The 14,738-nt window shown below is 37.0% G+C and overlaps 1 protein-coding gene across 10 annotated transcripts in view; it reads left to right on the forward strand.

Annotated features, from left to right (window-relative positions):
- The window catches only part of ENOX1 (ecto-NOX disulfide-thiol exchanger 1), a 555,199-nt gene that overhangs the window by 149,922 nt on the left and 390,539 nt on the right, over positions 1-14,738 (forward strand). For 8 of the 10 annotated variants that reach the window (XM_040448509.1, XM_040448518.1, XM_040448516.1 and 5 more), the window contains one exon: positions 13,846-13,978. The exons of the other annotated variants lie outside the window; for them this stretch is intronic. The gene's annotated coding sequence lies outside the window, so the exon portion shown is untranslated. The remainder of the gene's footprint in view (positions 1-13,845; positions 13,979-14,738) is intronic. 10 annotated transcript variants of the gene reach the window in all.

The raw sequence follows: 14,738 nt of genomic DNA on the forward strand, positions 1-14,738 counted from the left end.
GACTTTTATGTGGATTCCATTAGGGGATTATTGCAAGCGATGGCACAATGACCTGCCTTGTATATTTGTGTACACATGTGTAAGACTGTCTTTGGGACAAGTTCCTAGAGGGGGAATTGTTGGATCGAGGAGTATGCACATATTGCATTTTGATAGACACAGATTTCCTCTAAAAAGCTACCAATTTCCTTTTTCATTGACGCTCTATGAAAATGCTCATTCTCCCCATATTTACACTAGCACTGGACATTATCAGACTTCAAAATCTGTATCTACTCGTTATGCTATGGCTAGTAGTAAACGCGAATGCCTTTTTATGTGTATACCAGTATAGACATCTTTAATAATCACAAAATTTAAATCTTATGTTTAAAATATAAGCAGATTTTCTTTTGAAACTTGAATTATTGATCCTAAAATTCATTTAGAAGAATAAATGGGTGAACTAGTTAAAATTTTGAGGGGAAAAAAATCAATGGCACCAGAGGACAGAATATTCAGGGTACTCAATTCTCTTGCAGGAAACAGTCTAAGAATCCACAAACAGTACAGTGGCACCCTAGAAGGTCTGTAAAATACCCTATATATGAAATAATTTAGTATATGATAAAAATGGCAGTTAAATCAATGATGAATCAAACGATTTCTCAAAAATATCTTATTGTTCAAAATCATAATAAAATAGTAAAATCACAATAAAACTAGAAGAATAAAATATACCTTAATATACATGTGATTTTGGACTCGGGAATGTATACTAACTATAAGAAAGAAAAAAATGCTAAAGTAAGAGATACATTAACATACTAAATTTAAACATCTCTGAATGGTTAAAAAAAAAAGGGGGGGGGGGGGGGGGGAAGAAATGCACCAGGTACAAAATCAAATGACCCTGAAAAGTGGGAAAAATATTTGGAACAAATATGACAGACATAGGGTTAATAGCATCAATATTTAAAGGTATTTCTCAAATCTATAAGAAAAAAAAAAAAACCCTAACTCCTCAATAGAAAAAATGAGCAAAGAGCATGAATAAATAAAATGTAAATCGTTCCCTGCTAGGGCTGCTCCAAGAAGAGCAAACAACTGGTGGAAATTGGGTGTTTCAAAGTTAGTTGACAGATGAGAGTTCCTTTTGTGTAAAGATAGTGATATTTGTGTTGGCAGCAATAGAGAACATTCTTACTTTAAGGAATGAAATATTATAAAGTAGCATATGACAAGCCACATTTTTACAATTAAATAACTCACACGATTTATTAAGGAAAAGAAAGCAGCTTCGAAAGTGCCTCATTGAAAGTACAACGTGATCAGAGATACACCAGTATAGTCACATAGTGTGGTGAAACTATAGAGTTCCTAAATTTTATCTTCCCTACCCCCCAACAAAGAAAATAAATAATAAAAGCCTACTTATGTATAGTTACAGTGTTCCCAATTTTGTTTTAAAGATGCTATTTCCTTATAGCATGGGAACTCTTTCCTTTCTCCTGAAATAAATTAGTGGATAGGACTTCCGGCAGAAAATGTCGCACCTTTCTGCTGATTCACACTGTCATCTGATCCTTATTACTCCAGTGGTGGAAAGAGGCAGGACTGCAAACACGAGAAAGCACACGTTTATGACTCAGTTTCCCTGGTTCCTAGCAGCTTTCCAAAGGAGCAGAGCAGGCAAATCTTTTTGCTAGCAGGAGGAGCCCCAGGCTTGCCTGGTCACACTGCTGCACAGGAAATAAGTACTTGAAAGGGAACCCCAACAGTGTCTTGCTATAAGGATGCAGAATTTGCAATCTCTTCTCAGTGCTGTGGCCAGGAGCGAACAGCTAGTTCTTGACCCACAGCAGTGTTTCCTGCTCTAGGAGGGAAGTTTGTGCTGCAGCAGCCACAGTCCAATAATCCAAATTCTAGCAGTCTATCCTAAGAAAAGAAAATAAATCAAAGATTTATGTAAAATAATATACCTTGCAGCATTATTAAAAACAGCAAAACTGTAGAAGCTTACCCTCACATAGAAGAATGTTTAAATAAATTATGATACCGTCATGAAGGTAGAATATTATTACAGTCATTAAAGACTCATGTTTTTAAAGACCATTTAACCAAATGGGAAAACACATTATTATGTTAAGTGAATAAAGCAGGGTTCACATGGTATTTATAGTATGAGCGAGCCCATTTTATAAAAAGAAGAAAAAAGTGCATAGGAAGAAACTAGAGTGGAATATTCCAAAGAAAACTTAACAGTCATAGCTAAATAGTATTATGTGGAGTTACATTTTTATGCATTTCTTTTTTTCTGCTCAAAATACTTTACCGTGAGCAAATATTTTATCAGAAGTTTGTGTATGTACACACACACCTACCATCGTATACTACATTGAGGTACATAAAGAGTTAATCTTTTTATTTTGTGTTTGTGTGTTTCTTTGTAGAGAAAAACAGGAGCTTCAGCTTTTGAATTAAAAAAAAAAAACAACAACAAGCAAAATGCATTTGGCGGACAATGTATTAATGGCAATAAGCTTTAACTGAGTGAAGGTGTTTTAATTGTATTCCTGTTTTAAATGGTAAAGCTTCCACACGGTATTGCCGCCTTCTTCATCTTGGAATATACTGTTCATACTAGTGTTGAAAGTAGCGTTTAAGGACTTACAAGACACAAAAGTCTGGAAAACAGAGAGGTGGTATAATCAAGTGTAAGGGCTAAATGAGTGACACTGGATACTCCTCCAACAAAACTGCCGTTGTCCATCCCCAGTTTTCTTACTGGTACCTTCTGCCTCTGAAAATAAGGTATTTATAAAAGGTATACACTTGAGGCATCTCTGAAAGACAGCAGTTTGCATACACATACTCTTAAAATGCTGATAAAAATGGACAATGAGAAGCATACATACAGGGTGGGAGAGAACGGAGAGACAAAAGAATTATCCCAATAAAATACCACAAGCGTCAAGGAAGTTTTGTCAAATATAGCCTGATTTCAAATAAATTAAAATGAGATACGAGAAATTGGAATAAAATTTCCCTCCTCACGACTCTGTGCGGTGTTTTCTTTTTTTCTGTAGGTGGAATAGGCTTAGAAAAGGTTCACTAACAGTCTTCAAGTCAGGTGAATGGTGCTGAGTAGGAGGCAGGCAAATGCAAGAAGGAGAACATCTGTGGAAAGCTTACTTCTGAATGGCAGTCCCTACGTCCTTTCCACCCATAAAGAAGAACTTCCTACCAGAAATGCTTAAGTTGACTCTAAAATGGCAGGCGTGAAACCCCTATAACCTGGACAAATTAGATGTGAGGGCAAAGACAGATAGATGACAGAGCAATTTCTACCATGAAGACCAATAGCAGAAAACAAGACCAACTCTATGGAAATGTAAATCGGTACATCTATAGAAGGCAATTAGATAATCACCAATGATAATCTAAACTAAAAATGTAGACTTCTGGGTATTGGAGTAGAAGTACTTTCTCCTGTTCCTCTCAGTAAGTTCAACTGAAAACCATGGACGTTATACATAGAATAAACACAAGGTTCTGAAAGGTGGAGACAAGAAGAAAGACTGGTTGAGGACATCAGGACCAGAGGAATGATCCAGTGGGGAGTTCTCTAAATTTTCTTCTGGCTTCATGTGTCCAAGACTGAGTAATTAAGAGGGCAGCAACACGGGATGCCAATGGCTACAAACAAAAAAAGAAATCCCAAGGAAGTCTACTCTTTTTATCCAGAAAGATAGGAAAGGAATAGCTGGTAAAATAGAACACTTTTACTCAGTAACCTCTTTACTCCACCAAACATTATAGAAAAACAAAACAAGACAAAACAAAAAAACTAGCCCCACCACCACCCATGCCAGGAAAAGCAGAGTGGGGAACTTAGACTTTTATCCACTACAGGCTATAACAATACTCCTAATGAAGTGCAGTCGGAAACCAAAAAAGGAGCCAGGACTTTCAGCCCCACTGGCCAGTAATAAGTTGCTCCTTTTTCCCATTGCAGTGTCAGTGGTGATCATTTGGGGAATCTAGACTTCCATCTCCACCTGGAAAAAAAGTTAGGCATCCCTAACTTGGATTGTGACAGAAGAGGCCTTGCAGAGACTCACCGTTGCCCAGTGGTAATGAAGCTACTAACCCCAGCTCAGTGTCTTAGGAGACCTTATTCAGAGACAGAACCCATAACTGTAACCAGCAGTAATGAGAAACTCCCATTTGAGTGTCAATGGAGCAGTGCTGAGGTATCATCCTCCTTTCCCCTCTGAGATCAGTGTCCGAGAAGGCCATTTAAAATAGAAGGTTTATATAAGATCCAGATATTAGCAGACCTGTGCTCGCTTCGGCAGCACATATACCAGCTATTAGCAGACCTTCCGCCAGCAAAGTAGCTTGAGAATGTTCTCTGAACAGAAGGGACAAAAAAAAAAAAAAAAAAAAGGGTGGGGGGGGACTTTGGGAAATCAAGACAAGAAAACATGGTAAGCAAAAGTATGGGTAAATACATTAGACTTTCCTTCTTGTGAGGTTTCTAAATTATAGTAGGTGGTTGAAATGAAAATTATAACGTGGTTTGATGGAGCTTCTAAAGAAACGTAGAAGAAATATTTAATACAACTATATTTTAAATAGAGAAGGAAAAGGGACATAAAAGGTAGGTAAGTTTCCTATACTTCACTTGAACTGGTAAAAAGATGCCACCAATAGACAAATTATGTATATATGTAATACCCAGAGCAGCCACTGAAAAATTATACTAAAGAGATATATTTCGGGGCACCTGGGTGGCTCAGTCGGTTAAGCATCCGAGTTCGGCTCAGGTCATGATCTCACAGCTCGAGAGTTTGAGCCCCACAGCTCTGTGCTGACAGCTCAGAGCCTGGAGCCTGCCTTGGATTCTGTGTCCTCCTCTCTCTCTGCCCCTCCCTGGCTTGTGCACCCCCCCTCAAAAATAAACATTAAAAACTTTTTAAAAAATAAAGAGATACATTCCAAAACACTAGATACATCAAAATGGAATTCTGCAATGTCATCTAATCCACTTGAAACACAAGAAAAAACAAATGAAAAATAGAAAAAACAGAAAATAAATAAGATGGCAGACTTAAGCCTTAACCCATCAATAATTACATTAATGCAGATAATCTAAAAACATCAAATGAGAGACATAAATTGTCAGGGTGGACTACAAAAAACACGAACCAACTGTATGCTCTCTATAAGGAACTCATTTCAAATATAACAATATAGGCACGTTGAAAGTAACAAGTATAGGAACATATATAAAATCATACAATTATAGGATCACCTGGCTGGCTCAGTTGGTGGAGCATGTGACTCTTGATCTCAGGGTTGTGAGTTCAAGCCCCATATTGGATGTAGAGATTGTTTAAAAATAAAATCTTAAAAAAAAAAATCATACGATTACATATATATTATGCAAACATTAATCAAAGGAATTCAAGATTATATCATTAGATAATATAGACAAAGAAATTGCCAGAGACAGAGCTGGACATTATATAGAGATAAAAGGATCAATGCAGATAAAAGGATCAATCCGCCAAGAAAACATGGCAATCCTAACTGTAAAACACCAAACAACAGTCCTACAAAAAATATGTGAAGTAAAAACTGATAGGACTGAAGGGAGAAATGGACAAATCCATAATTATAGGTGAACACTTCAACGCCTCTTTCTCCACAACTGACAAGACAATTACACATAAAATTAGTGAGGATATGGAATAATTCATAGCACCATCAACCAACAGGATCTAATTAACATTCATAAACCATTCCACTAAGCAGCACAAAATACACATTCTTTTCACAGGCCCATGAACATATACCAAGAAAGACCACATACTGCATCATAAAACAATCTTAAAATTTTAATAGATTTGATACCCTATAGAGTATATTCTCTGACTCCAACCAATAAAATTAAACTAGAAGTCAATAATAGAAAGATAATATGATCCAATGCTTTGAAATTAAACACGTTTCTAAATAATCCACGAGTCGAAGAAGAAATGTCAAGGGAAATTAAAAAAAATACATTGAACCAAATGAACTTGAAAATACAACATAACAAAATTTGTGGGCAGTAGCCAAGGCAGTTGTGAGAGGGAAATGTATAGGACTAATTTCATATTATTAAACATGAGGAAATGTCTTAAACCAATAATCTAAGTTCCCACCTCAAGAGCCTAGAAAAAGAATAGCAAAGTAAGCCCAAAGCAAACAGAAGAAAGAAAATAAGAAAAATAAAATCAGATGTCAATTAAATTGAAAACAGAAGAACAGAGAAAATCAGTGGAACGAAGAACTGGTTCTTCGAAAAGATCAATAAAATTGACAAACCTCTAGCAAGACTGAGAAAAGAGAAAAACGCCAATTACCAATATCCAGAATCGAACAGCAGGTATCACTGCAGATCCTACAAGACATCGAAAAGAATAAAGGTAATATGAACAATTTTACCCACATGAATTTGACAACTTAGATGGAATAAATCAATTCCTTGAAAAGCACAGACTATTACAACTCACCCGATACAGTGTAGATAATTTGCACATCCCTGTAACTATTAAGGAAATGGGACTCATGATTTAAAATCTTCCCCACGTGAAATATCCAGGTCCAGTTGGTTTCTTGGAGATTTCTATTACACACTTAAAAAATAATTAATACCAATCCTGCACAGTCTTTTCCAGAAAATAGAAGGAAAGTCTTCTCAATTCATTACATCAAGTTAGTATTACCCTAATACTAAAAGCAGACAAAAACAATACAAAAAAGAAAAAGACATACCAATATCTCTTAAAGAGATGCAGAAATACTTAACAAGTTAGTAGCAAATAAAATTCATCAATATATAAAAAGAACTATAAAGCATGACCGAGGGGAATGTGTTCCATGGATGAAAGGCTGGTTCAGTATTTGAAAATCAACCTATGTGATCCACTGTATGAACAGGTTAGAGAAGAGGAGACCCATGACCATATCAATTGATACAGAAAAAGCATTTGACAAAATTCAACACCTATTCACAAGAAACTTTCATAAAAAATCGGGACTAGGAGAGATTTATTCAATTTGATATATGGTAATCTTCAAAAAATGCTATAGACATCATAGTTAAAGGTGAAGGATTTAATGCTTTCTTTTTAAGGTTGGGAGCAAGGCAAGAATATCTGCTTTTAGCACTCTTATGTAACAGTGTAAGGCAAGAAAAGGGGAAAAAGGCACTGATACTGGGAAGGAAGGAAAGAATATAAATGTTTTTATGTGTAGATGGTATGATTGTGTACATAGAAAATATCGAAGGATTTGTTAAAAAAAATAAAATAAATCCCAGAACTAATAAGTCAAGTTCAGCAAGGTCACAGAATATAAGCTCAATATAAAAATATCAGAACATATTAACACAGATATTTTAAAATGTGATAATTGCTCAAAAAAGAAATAATTAGTTATAAATCTAACAAAACATGTACAAGATTTGTATGCTGAAAACTGCACAGTACAATGAAAGAACAAAAGGTCTAAATAAAGGGAAAGACATGTCATGTTCATGGAGTGGAAGATGTCTATTCTCCCGAAGGAGATATATGAAAGTTTTGATAGTAATTCCTATCAAAATCCCAAGGAAGATATATGTGGATATTGATAATATTATTCTAATTTTTATATGGAAAAGCAAAGGACTAGAATAGTTGAAGAATTTTGAAAACTGAGGGTACATAGAGGGAGGTGGGTGGGAGATGGGCTAGATGGGTGATGGGAGCTAAGGGGAGCACTTGTGATGAGTACTAGGTGTTGTGTGCAAGTGATGAATCAGTGAATTCTACTTCTGAAACCAATATTGCACTGTTTATTAACTACACTAAAATATTAAAAATAAAAACAAAAAAATGAATTTGGAAGAAAGCAAAATGGGAGGAATCAGTCTACCCAATTCTTATGGCTGCTATAATCAAGACTGTAGTATTGGTGGAGGGATAGGTGGATTGGTGGAAGAGGACAGAGAACCCAGATGAAGATCCACACAAATGTGCACAACTGACTTTTGACAGAGGTTCAAATGCGTTTCAATGGAGACAGACGCCCTTTTAACAAATCGTGCTGGAGCAATTGGACATTTATACGGAAAAGATGGACCTCAATTTCAGTCTCATGCATTATGTAAAAATTAACTCAAAATGGGTCATGGACTTCAAACTATAAAAGTGTTAGAATAAAACAGAAAATTCGGAGGATTTAGGAATAGACAAAGAGTTCTTAGACTTGGCAACAAAAACATGATTCATAGAAAGATCAATCAAATGGACTTAATTATTAGCTTTTTTTTTTTTTTTTACTTTGAAAGAGTGTTGACAGATGAAAATAGAAGCTACAGACCGGGGAAATATTTGCAAACCACTTGGAAAAGTCTAGTACCATAGAATATATAAAGAACTCTAAGAAATCAATAACAAAAAAAGTATCCAATTCGAAAATGGGCAAAATACATGAAGAGACATTTTACCAAAGAGTATACATAGATGGTCAATAAGTATGTGAAAAGATGTTGGACATCGTTAGTCATTTTGGAAATGCAAATTAGAATCTCGATGACATCTTACTATAAACCTATCAGAATAGCTAAAATAAAAACTAGTGGCAACATTGGATGCTGCCAAAGATGCAGGGAAACTGAACCACTTACACATTGCTGGTAGGAATGTAAAATGGCACAGCCACTTTGGGAAAACAATCTGGCAATTTCTTAAACAACGAAGCCTGCAACTGCCATTCAAACCGTGAATTGAATTACTGGCCATTTATCCCAGAAAAATGAAGATTTATGATCACAAAAACCTGTACATAAATGTTTATAGCATGTTTATCTTTAATAGCCAAAAATTTGGAAGCAGCCCAAATGTCCTTCAGTGTATAGTTAAACAAACTATAATACATCCATACCATGGAATAGTACTCAGCAATAAAAAGAAATGAACTGTCGATACAGGCAACAACCTTGATGAATCCCCAGAGCATTATGCTGAGTGAAAAATGCCAATCCCAACAAGTTACATTCTGCATGATTCCATTTATGTAACATTCTTTAAATGACAAGATTATAGGAATGGAGAATAGACTGGTGGTCCCCAGGGGTTAAGAAGGGGATAGGGGAGGGGCGCCTGGGTGGTGCAGTCGGTTAAGCGTCCGACTTCAGCCAGGTCACGATCTCGCGGTCTGGGAGTTCGAGCCCCGCATCAGGCTCTGGGCTGATGGCTCAGAGCCTGGAGCCTGTTTCCGATTCTGTGTCTCCCTCTCTCTGCCCCTCCCCCGTTCATGCTCTGTCTCTCTCTGTCCCAAAAATAAATAAACGTTGAAAAAAAATTAAAAAAAAAAAAAAGAAGGGGATAGGGGAAAGAGATAAGTGGGTATGGCTACACAAGGGCAACATGAAGGATTCTTGCAATGGAAATATTCGGTATGTCAGCTGTATCAGAGTCAATATCTTGGTTGTAATAATGTACTGTAGTTTTGTAAAATGGTACCACTTGGGGGAAACTAGGTGAGTGACACAGGGCATATCTGTGTTATTTCTTACAACAGCATATATCTGTAATTATTTCAAAATAAATAGTTTTTTTAATGTTTATTTTATTTTGAGAAAGAGAGCAGGGGAGGGGCAGAGAGAGAGAGAGAGAGAGAGAGAGAGAGAGAGAGAGAGAGAGATAGAGAATCACAAGCAGGCTCCGTGCTGTCATTGCAGAGCCCAACAAGGGACAAACGATGAGATCTCACAAACCATGAGATCATGACCTGAGCTGAAATCAAGAGTCAGATGCTTAACCAACTGAGACACCCAGGCACCCTGCAAAGTGTGTAGTTTAAAAAATACATATATACTTCAATCCTGAATTGTACTTCTGAGATTTACCCACAGATACTCATTTCAGGTTTACCGATAATAGCAAAAGATGACACACAGTGTTTCAGTTCATCAGGAGGTATAGGTTTTAAATAAATTCATATAATGCAGATATTACCAAGGATGAGATAGCACGGATGAATTGATTTATATGAAAATGCAAACTCTAGAACTGTGCTTTGGTATGCTATTTTAAAGACATGTTAATATACCCAGGAGTGTATATTTACTTTTTTTATAGGCACAGATTACTTTTGGAATGGTAGACAAATGACTCAAAGCCATGGTCGAACTTGAGAAGAGTAGCTATGTGTCTGGTGGGCAGGTGTGAAAGAAGCCTTATTTACTATCTTTATACGCTCTGTTTTTCCTCTTGAATTTTATACTTTGTACTTACATGACCAATTGAAGAATATATTAGCATGTTTTAAAAACATAAGAGAACATCCAGAAAGAGACTCAAGTATATATTTGGGAATTTAGTATATAATAAAGGAAGCATTTTATGACAGCAGGGGGAAAAGATGGGTTATTTCATAAAAGCTCTTGGGAAAATTGCCTACCCATTGAGGGAAGATGAACAGACATACAACTACTTAACTCTTTACATCCAAGTAAATTCCAAGTGAAGTGAAGATACAAACAATGAAAAAAGTATTAGAGGAAAATGTAGGTAAACATTTCATAATCCTGTGGTAGGAAAAGTTAAGAAAAAATTTTTTTAATGTTTATTCATTCTTGAGAGAGAGAGAGCATGAGTGGGTGAGGGGCAGAGAGAAAGAGGGAGACACAGAACTTGAAGCAGGATCCAGGCTCTGAGCTGTCAGCACAGAGCCCGACATGGGGCTCGAACCCATGCACCAAAATCATGACCTGAGCCGAAGTCGGAGGCTCAACCCACTGAGCCACCCAGGCACCCCAAGGAAAAGATTTTTAAAGGATAGCACCAATAATGTAATAACAAAAGAAAAAGATTGATAGGTTTAATATATATGTTAAATACATGTAAGTTTACTTAAAAGTTTACTTTTTTGTATGACCAAAACAGCAGCGCCCAAATATATAAACTACATTAAATGATATAGTGTGTCTCAACAAGAGAATGGCAAATTGTGGTATATTTGCATAATTAATTATTACCCACCAACAAAAGTGAGTGAACTGTAGATAAAATGAGTAGCATGGATAAATTTTGTGCATCTAGCAGGGATATGAGGCGGCTTTCATGCCGCTAATATTCCATACCTTGGTTGGGAGTACAAGGGTGTGTTTGCTTTGTGATAGCTCATTAAGTTGTACACTATTCTGTATGCATATTTTACTTTATTTTTTAAAGTTTATTTTTGAGAGAGAGAGAGAGAGAGCGAGCGAGAGCGAGCAGGGGGAAGGGCAGAGAAAGAAAGAGAGAGAGAATCCCAAGCAGGCTCTGCACCATCAGCACAGAGCCTGATGTGGGGCTTGAACTCACTCACCGTGAGATCACAACTGGCGCTGAAATCAACAGTTGGATGCTTAGCTAACAGAGCCACCTAGGCGCCCCCATATTTTACTTTAATAAAGCAGTTTTAAAAACAAAAACACATTTTTTGACTTTCATAATGGCAGATACTTTTTTTCTTAATGAAGTCTTTTGATGTTGCTGTAGATGATAAAATTTTTCAGAAAGCAAACGGGTAATATGTTTCAAAATAGTATTTAACAATTTCTGTTAAAGGTATTTATCCGAAGGATGGAATGAGAAAAATATAAGAGGAAACATCTATAGCCATTTCCACAATAGCTTTATTTATAAAAATGAAACATCAGAAACAAAGTTCCCAACATTGAGAGATCATTTAACTGATAATGATACATAAGAAATACATTGTAGCCAAATATAAAAGGCAAGGCTGTTTTTATTTCTCTGGAAAACTATATGAGGAGTTTGGTGGATGAAATAGCAATTTTCAGAACTCTTCAACTCACGTAAACACAAATACACACAAATATACACACTCAAAATCACATTAAAAATATCTATATCTAAATAGTTTGAGACACTAAAGTGTTAGCAGAATTTATCTCATTTTTTCTGTGTAGTTTTTAAAACTTTTTTGTTTTACCTTTTGTATTTTCTTTTTTTTTATTAAAAAAAATTTTTTTTAACATTTATTTATTTTTGAGACAGAGACACAGCATGAACGGGGGAGGGGCAGAGAGAGAGGGAGACACAGAATCGGAAGCAAGCTCCAGGCTCTGAGCCATCAGCCCAGAGCCCGACGTGGGGCTTGAACTCGCGGACTGCGAGATCGTGACCTGAGCTGAAGTCGGGCGCTTAACCGACTGAGCCACCCAGGCGCCCCACCTTTTGTATTTTCTAAAACACGCAAAGAAGCACAAATAGATATGACCTTGTAATACTTGAAGAAAATAATAAAGCGGAAGTAAACAAAAATGCCCAGAAAGTATTTTTGTGTATTTCTTTTAGTTATTCCCCTTCCCCCAGCAATATTCAGGTTTTTTAGTTAATTTGGGAGAAAAAGAAGAGCGGAAGAGAAATATGAATAAACCATGTATATGTTTAGTTTAATGGTGTTACATGATAACTTTGAAAGATATGAATCTTTTTATTACAAAGAACTTCTCTTACCTATGAGCAGAATTATTTCCAGGTCCTCCTTCAATAGTTATTTTCATTTGTAGACTATATGATTGTGATATAATTTGAGGTATTTCCTAGTATATTGAAAGAAACTAAAAAGTGGTATATTCCAAAGTTAAAAATGGTTTTCATAATTAATTAGGCCAGGGATGGTTCCGGGTTTTACGGAGGTTCACAGTTATATAGTTTTTGAGTCTGCCTTTAAGAAAAAGAACAAAGACTTAAATAGCATGTTAGTTGCTGGTCCCTGTAAGGGCATGTGGAAATGGAGGGTTCTAGCACTTAGATTCCTTTTACTTCATGTAAAATTCACCTGTTTATGCCCTGTTTCCCTTTTGGGGGGAATTATTTCTCAGTATTATTAAATTACGATAACACGCCTATTTGTTACTAATACGATTTAACTATGCCTTATGAAAAGATTCATTAAAATACAAAGAAAAAGAGTATGTATTTAAGTCTCATTGTGGAAGGTTATTAAACTTATTGATGATGCTTTAAGGCCCTATCCGTAAAATAATTGGATTTATTTATTCCTCTTATTTCAAAGAAAGTAAGTAATGCATCCCACAAATAAGTATTTGATTAATAGTATTTATTTCCTTATTCTAGAAGTAGCCTTGCACTTACGGAAACGATACCCCCTCCGTGAATTCTAAAATCTGGCTCCAAATATATTCAGATTTTACACCAGAGCTTCTCAAACTGTAATGTCCATTCGACGTTCAGTTCATGCAGGGATCTTGTTAAATGCAGGCTCTGATTCAGTAGTTCTGGAGTAGGGTCCAGCATCCTGCTTGTTTAGCACGCTCCATGTGATGGCTCCATTGCTGTTCTGCAGACCATACTTGGCAAATGTATAGCGAGGCTCTACACCTGCTATCCTGTCCCCAGCATCCCCTCCTCAGAAGCTGCCCTCCACATGTAAGGTGCAGGGGAATGTGCCAGTCTAGTGGTTCTTAGGTACAGCTGATGGATACGTAGCCATGAATCTAAATGTAGGACCTGGATTGCTTGAAGCAAGTGACACAACTGAGGACAGTGAGTGAGTGGAGGAATAAGAGCCAGAAAGTGAGCACAGGTGCCGAGGAAGAAACCACACTGCTTTGAGGAAGTGTTTATGAGTACATGAGACAGGCAGACAGCTTCCATTTCCAGCCTGCCTTCAGAAGCACGGGTGAAGCAGTTAAGTGCGATGTTCCTGCAGGAATTTAAGAACCTACAAAAAGAGACGACTCAGAATTGTTCCACCCTGGTCACACGCACGTGGTTTCTTCCGTTTCAGGGTTTAGGGCATGCTGCGCGTAGCGACAGCCGTTCCAGCCGGCAGCCCACCCCACCTGTGACCTGTGGCCTCTTCTGGGAACTGTCCTCAGGAGCTGACCGTGTCCAGTGTTTCCCAGGTTCCTTGCACCAAGGTAAAGAGTCTTTCCGTAGTGATTTTGACATTGCACTCGCTGTGCTGTGAAGCTAAGTGCAAATGCTCGGTGGGGCAGTGCGGGGGCATAGGGCTCTGAACAGGCTGCTTTCCGGTGAACACTACTCCAGTGACCATAGAGATAGGACTTGTTACCCTCAGGGTAAACTAAGAAAAGCATAAGGTGCCCTGTTGCTCCTGCTTTTGATATTTTTGCATCCCTAGGAGAGAGCTGATCCATGTATATGTTTATGTATATTGGTTATATATATATAAAACACCAAAAGTTTCTTCGAGTTGGAATACTGTAGATAACCTCATATAAGTGGAATCATGGAGTATTTGTCTTTCTGTGAGTGGTTCATTTCACTCAGCATTATGTCCTCGGGTTTTATCCGTGTCGTAGCGTGATTCAGGATTTCCTTTTTTATGGCTTGGTAACATTCCCTGGTATGTATACACCACATTTTCTCTGTTCATTCATCTGTGGCTAGAAGTATAGTTGTTTTTGCCTTTTGGCTATTGTGAGTAATGCCGCTGTGAATACGGGTGTGCAGATGTCTCTCTGAGATCCTGATTTCAGTTGCTCTGGATGCATACCGAGAAATGGAATTGTTTGGTCTCAAATGGTAGTTCTATTTTTAATCTTTTGAGGAACCTCCATCATGTTTTTTTCAGAAGATGCACCATTTTACAATCATTTATAGTAACACTCGCTGTCTTCTGTTTGTTTGGTTTTATAATGGCCCTCCTAACAGGTG

This window comes from Herpailurus yagouaroundi, unplaced genomic scaffold (genome assembly GCF_014898765.1).
Source record: "Herpailurus yagouaroundi ecotype Mexico unplaced genomic scaffold, PumYag 197, whole genome shotgun sequence".
In the NCBI taxonomy this organism is placed as follows: Eukaryota; Metazoa; Chordata; class Mammalia; order Carnivora; family Felidae; genus Herpailurus; species Herpailurus yagouaroundi.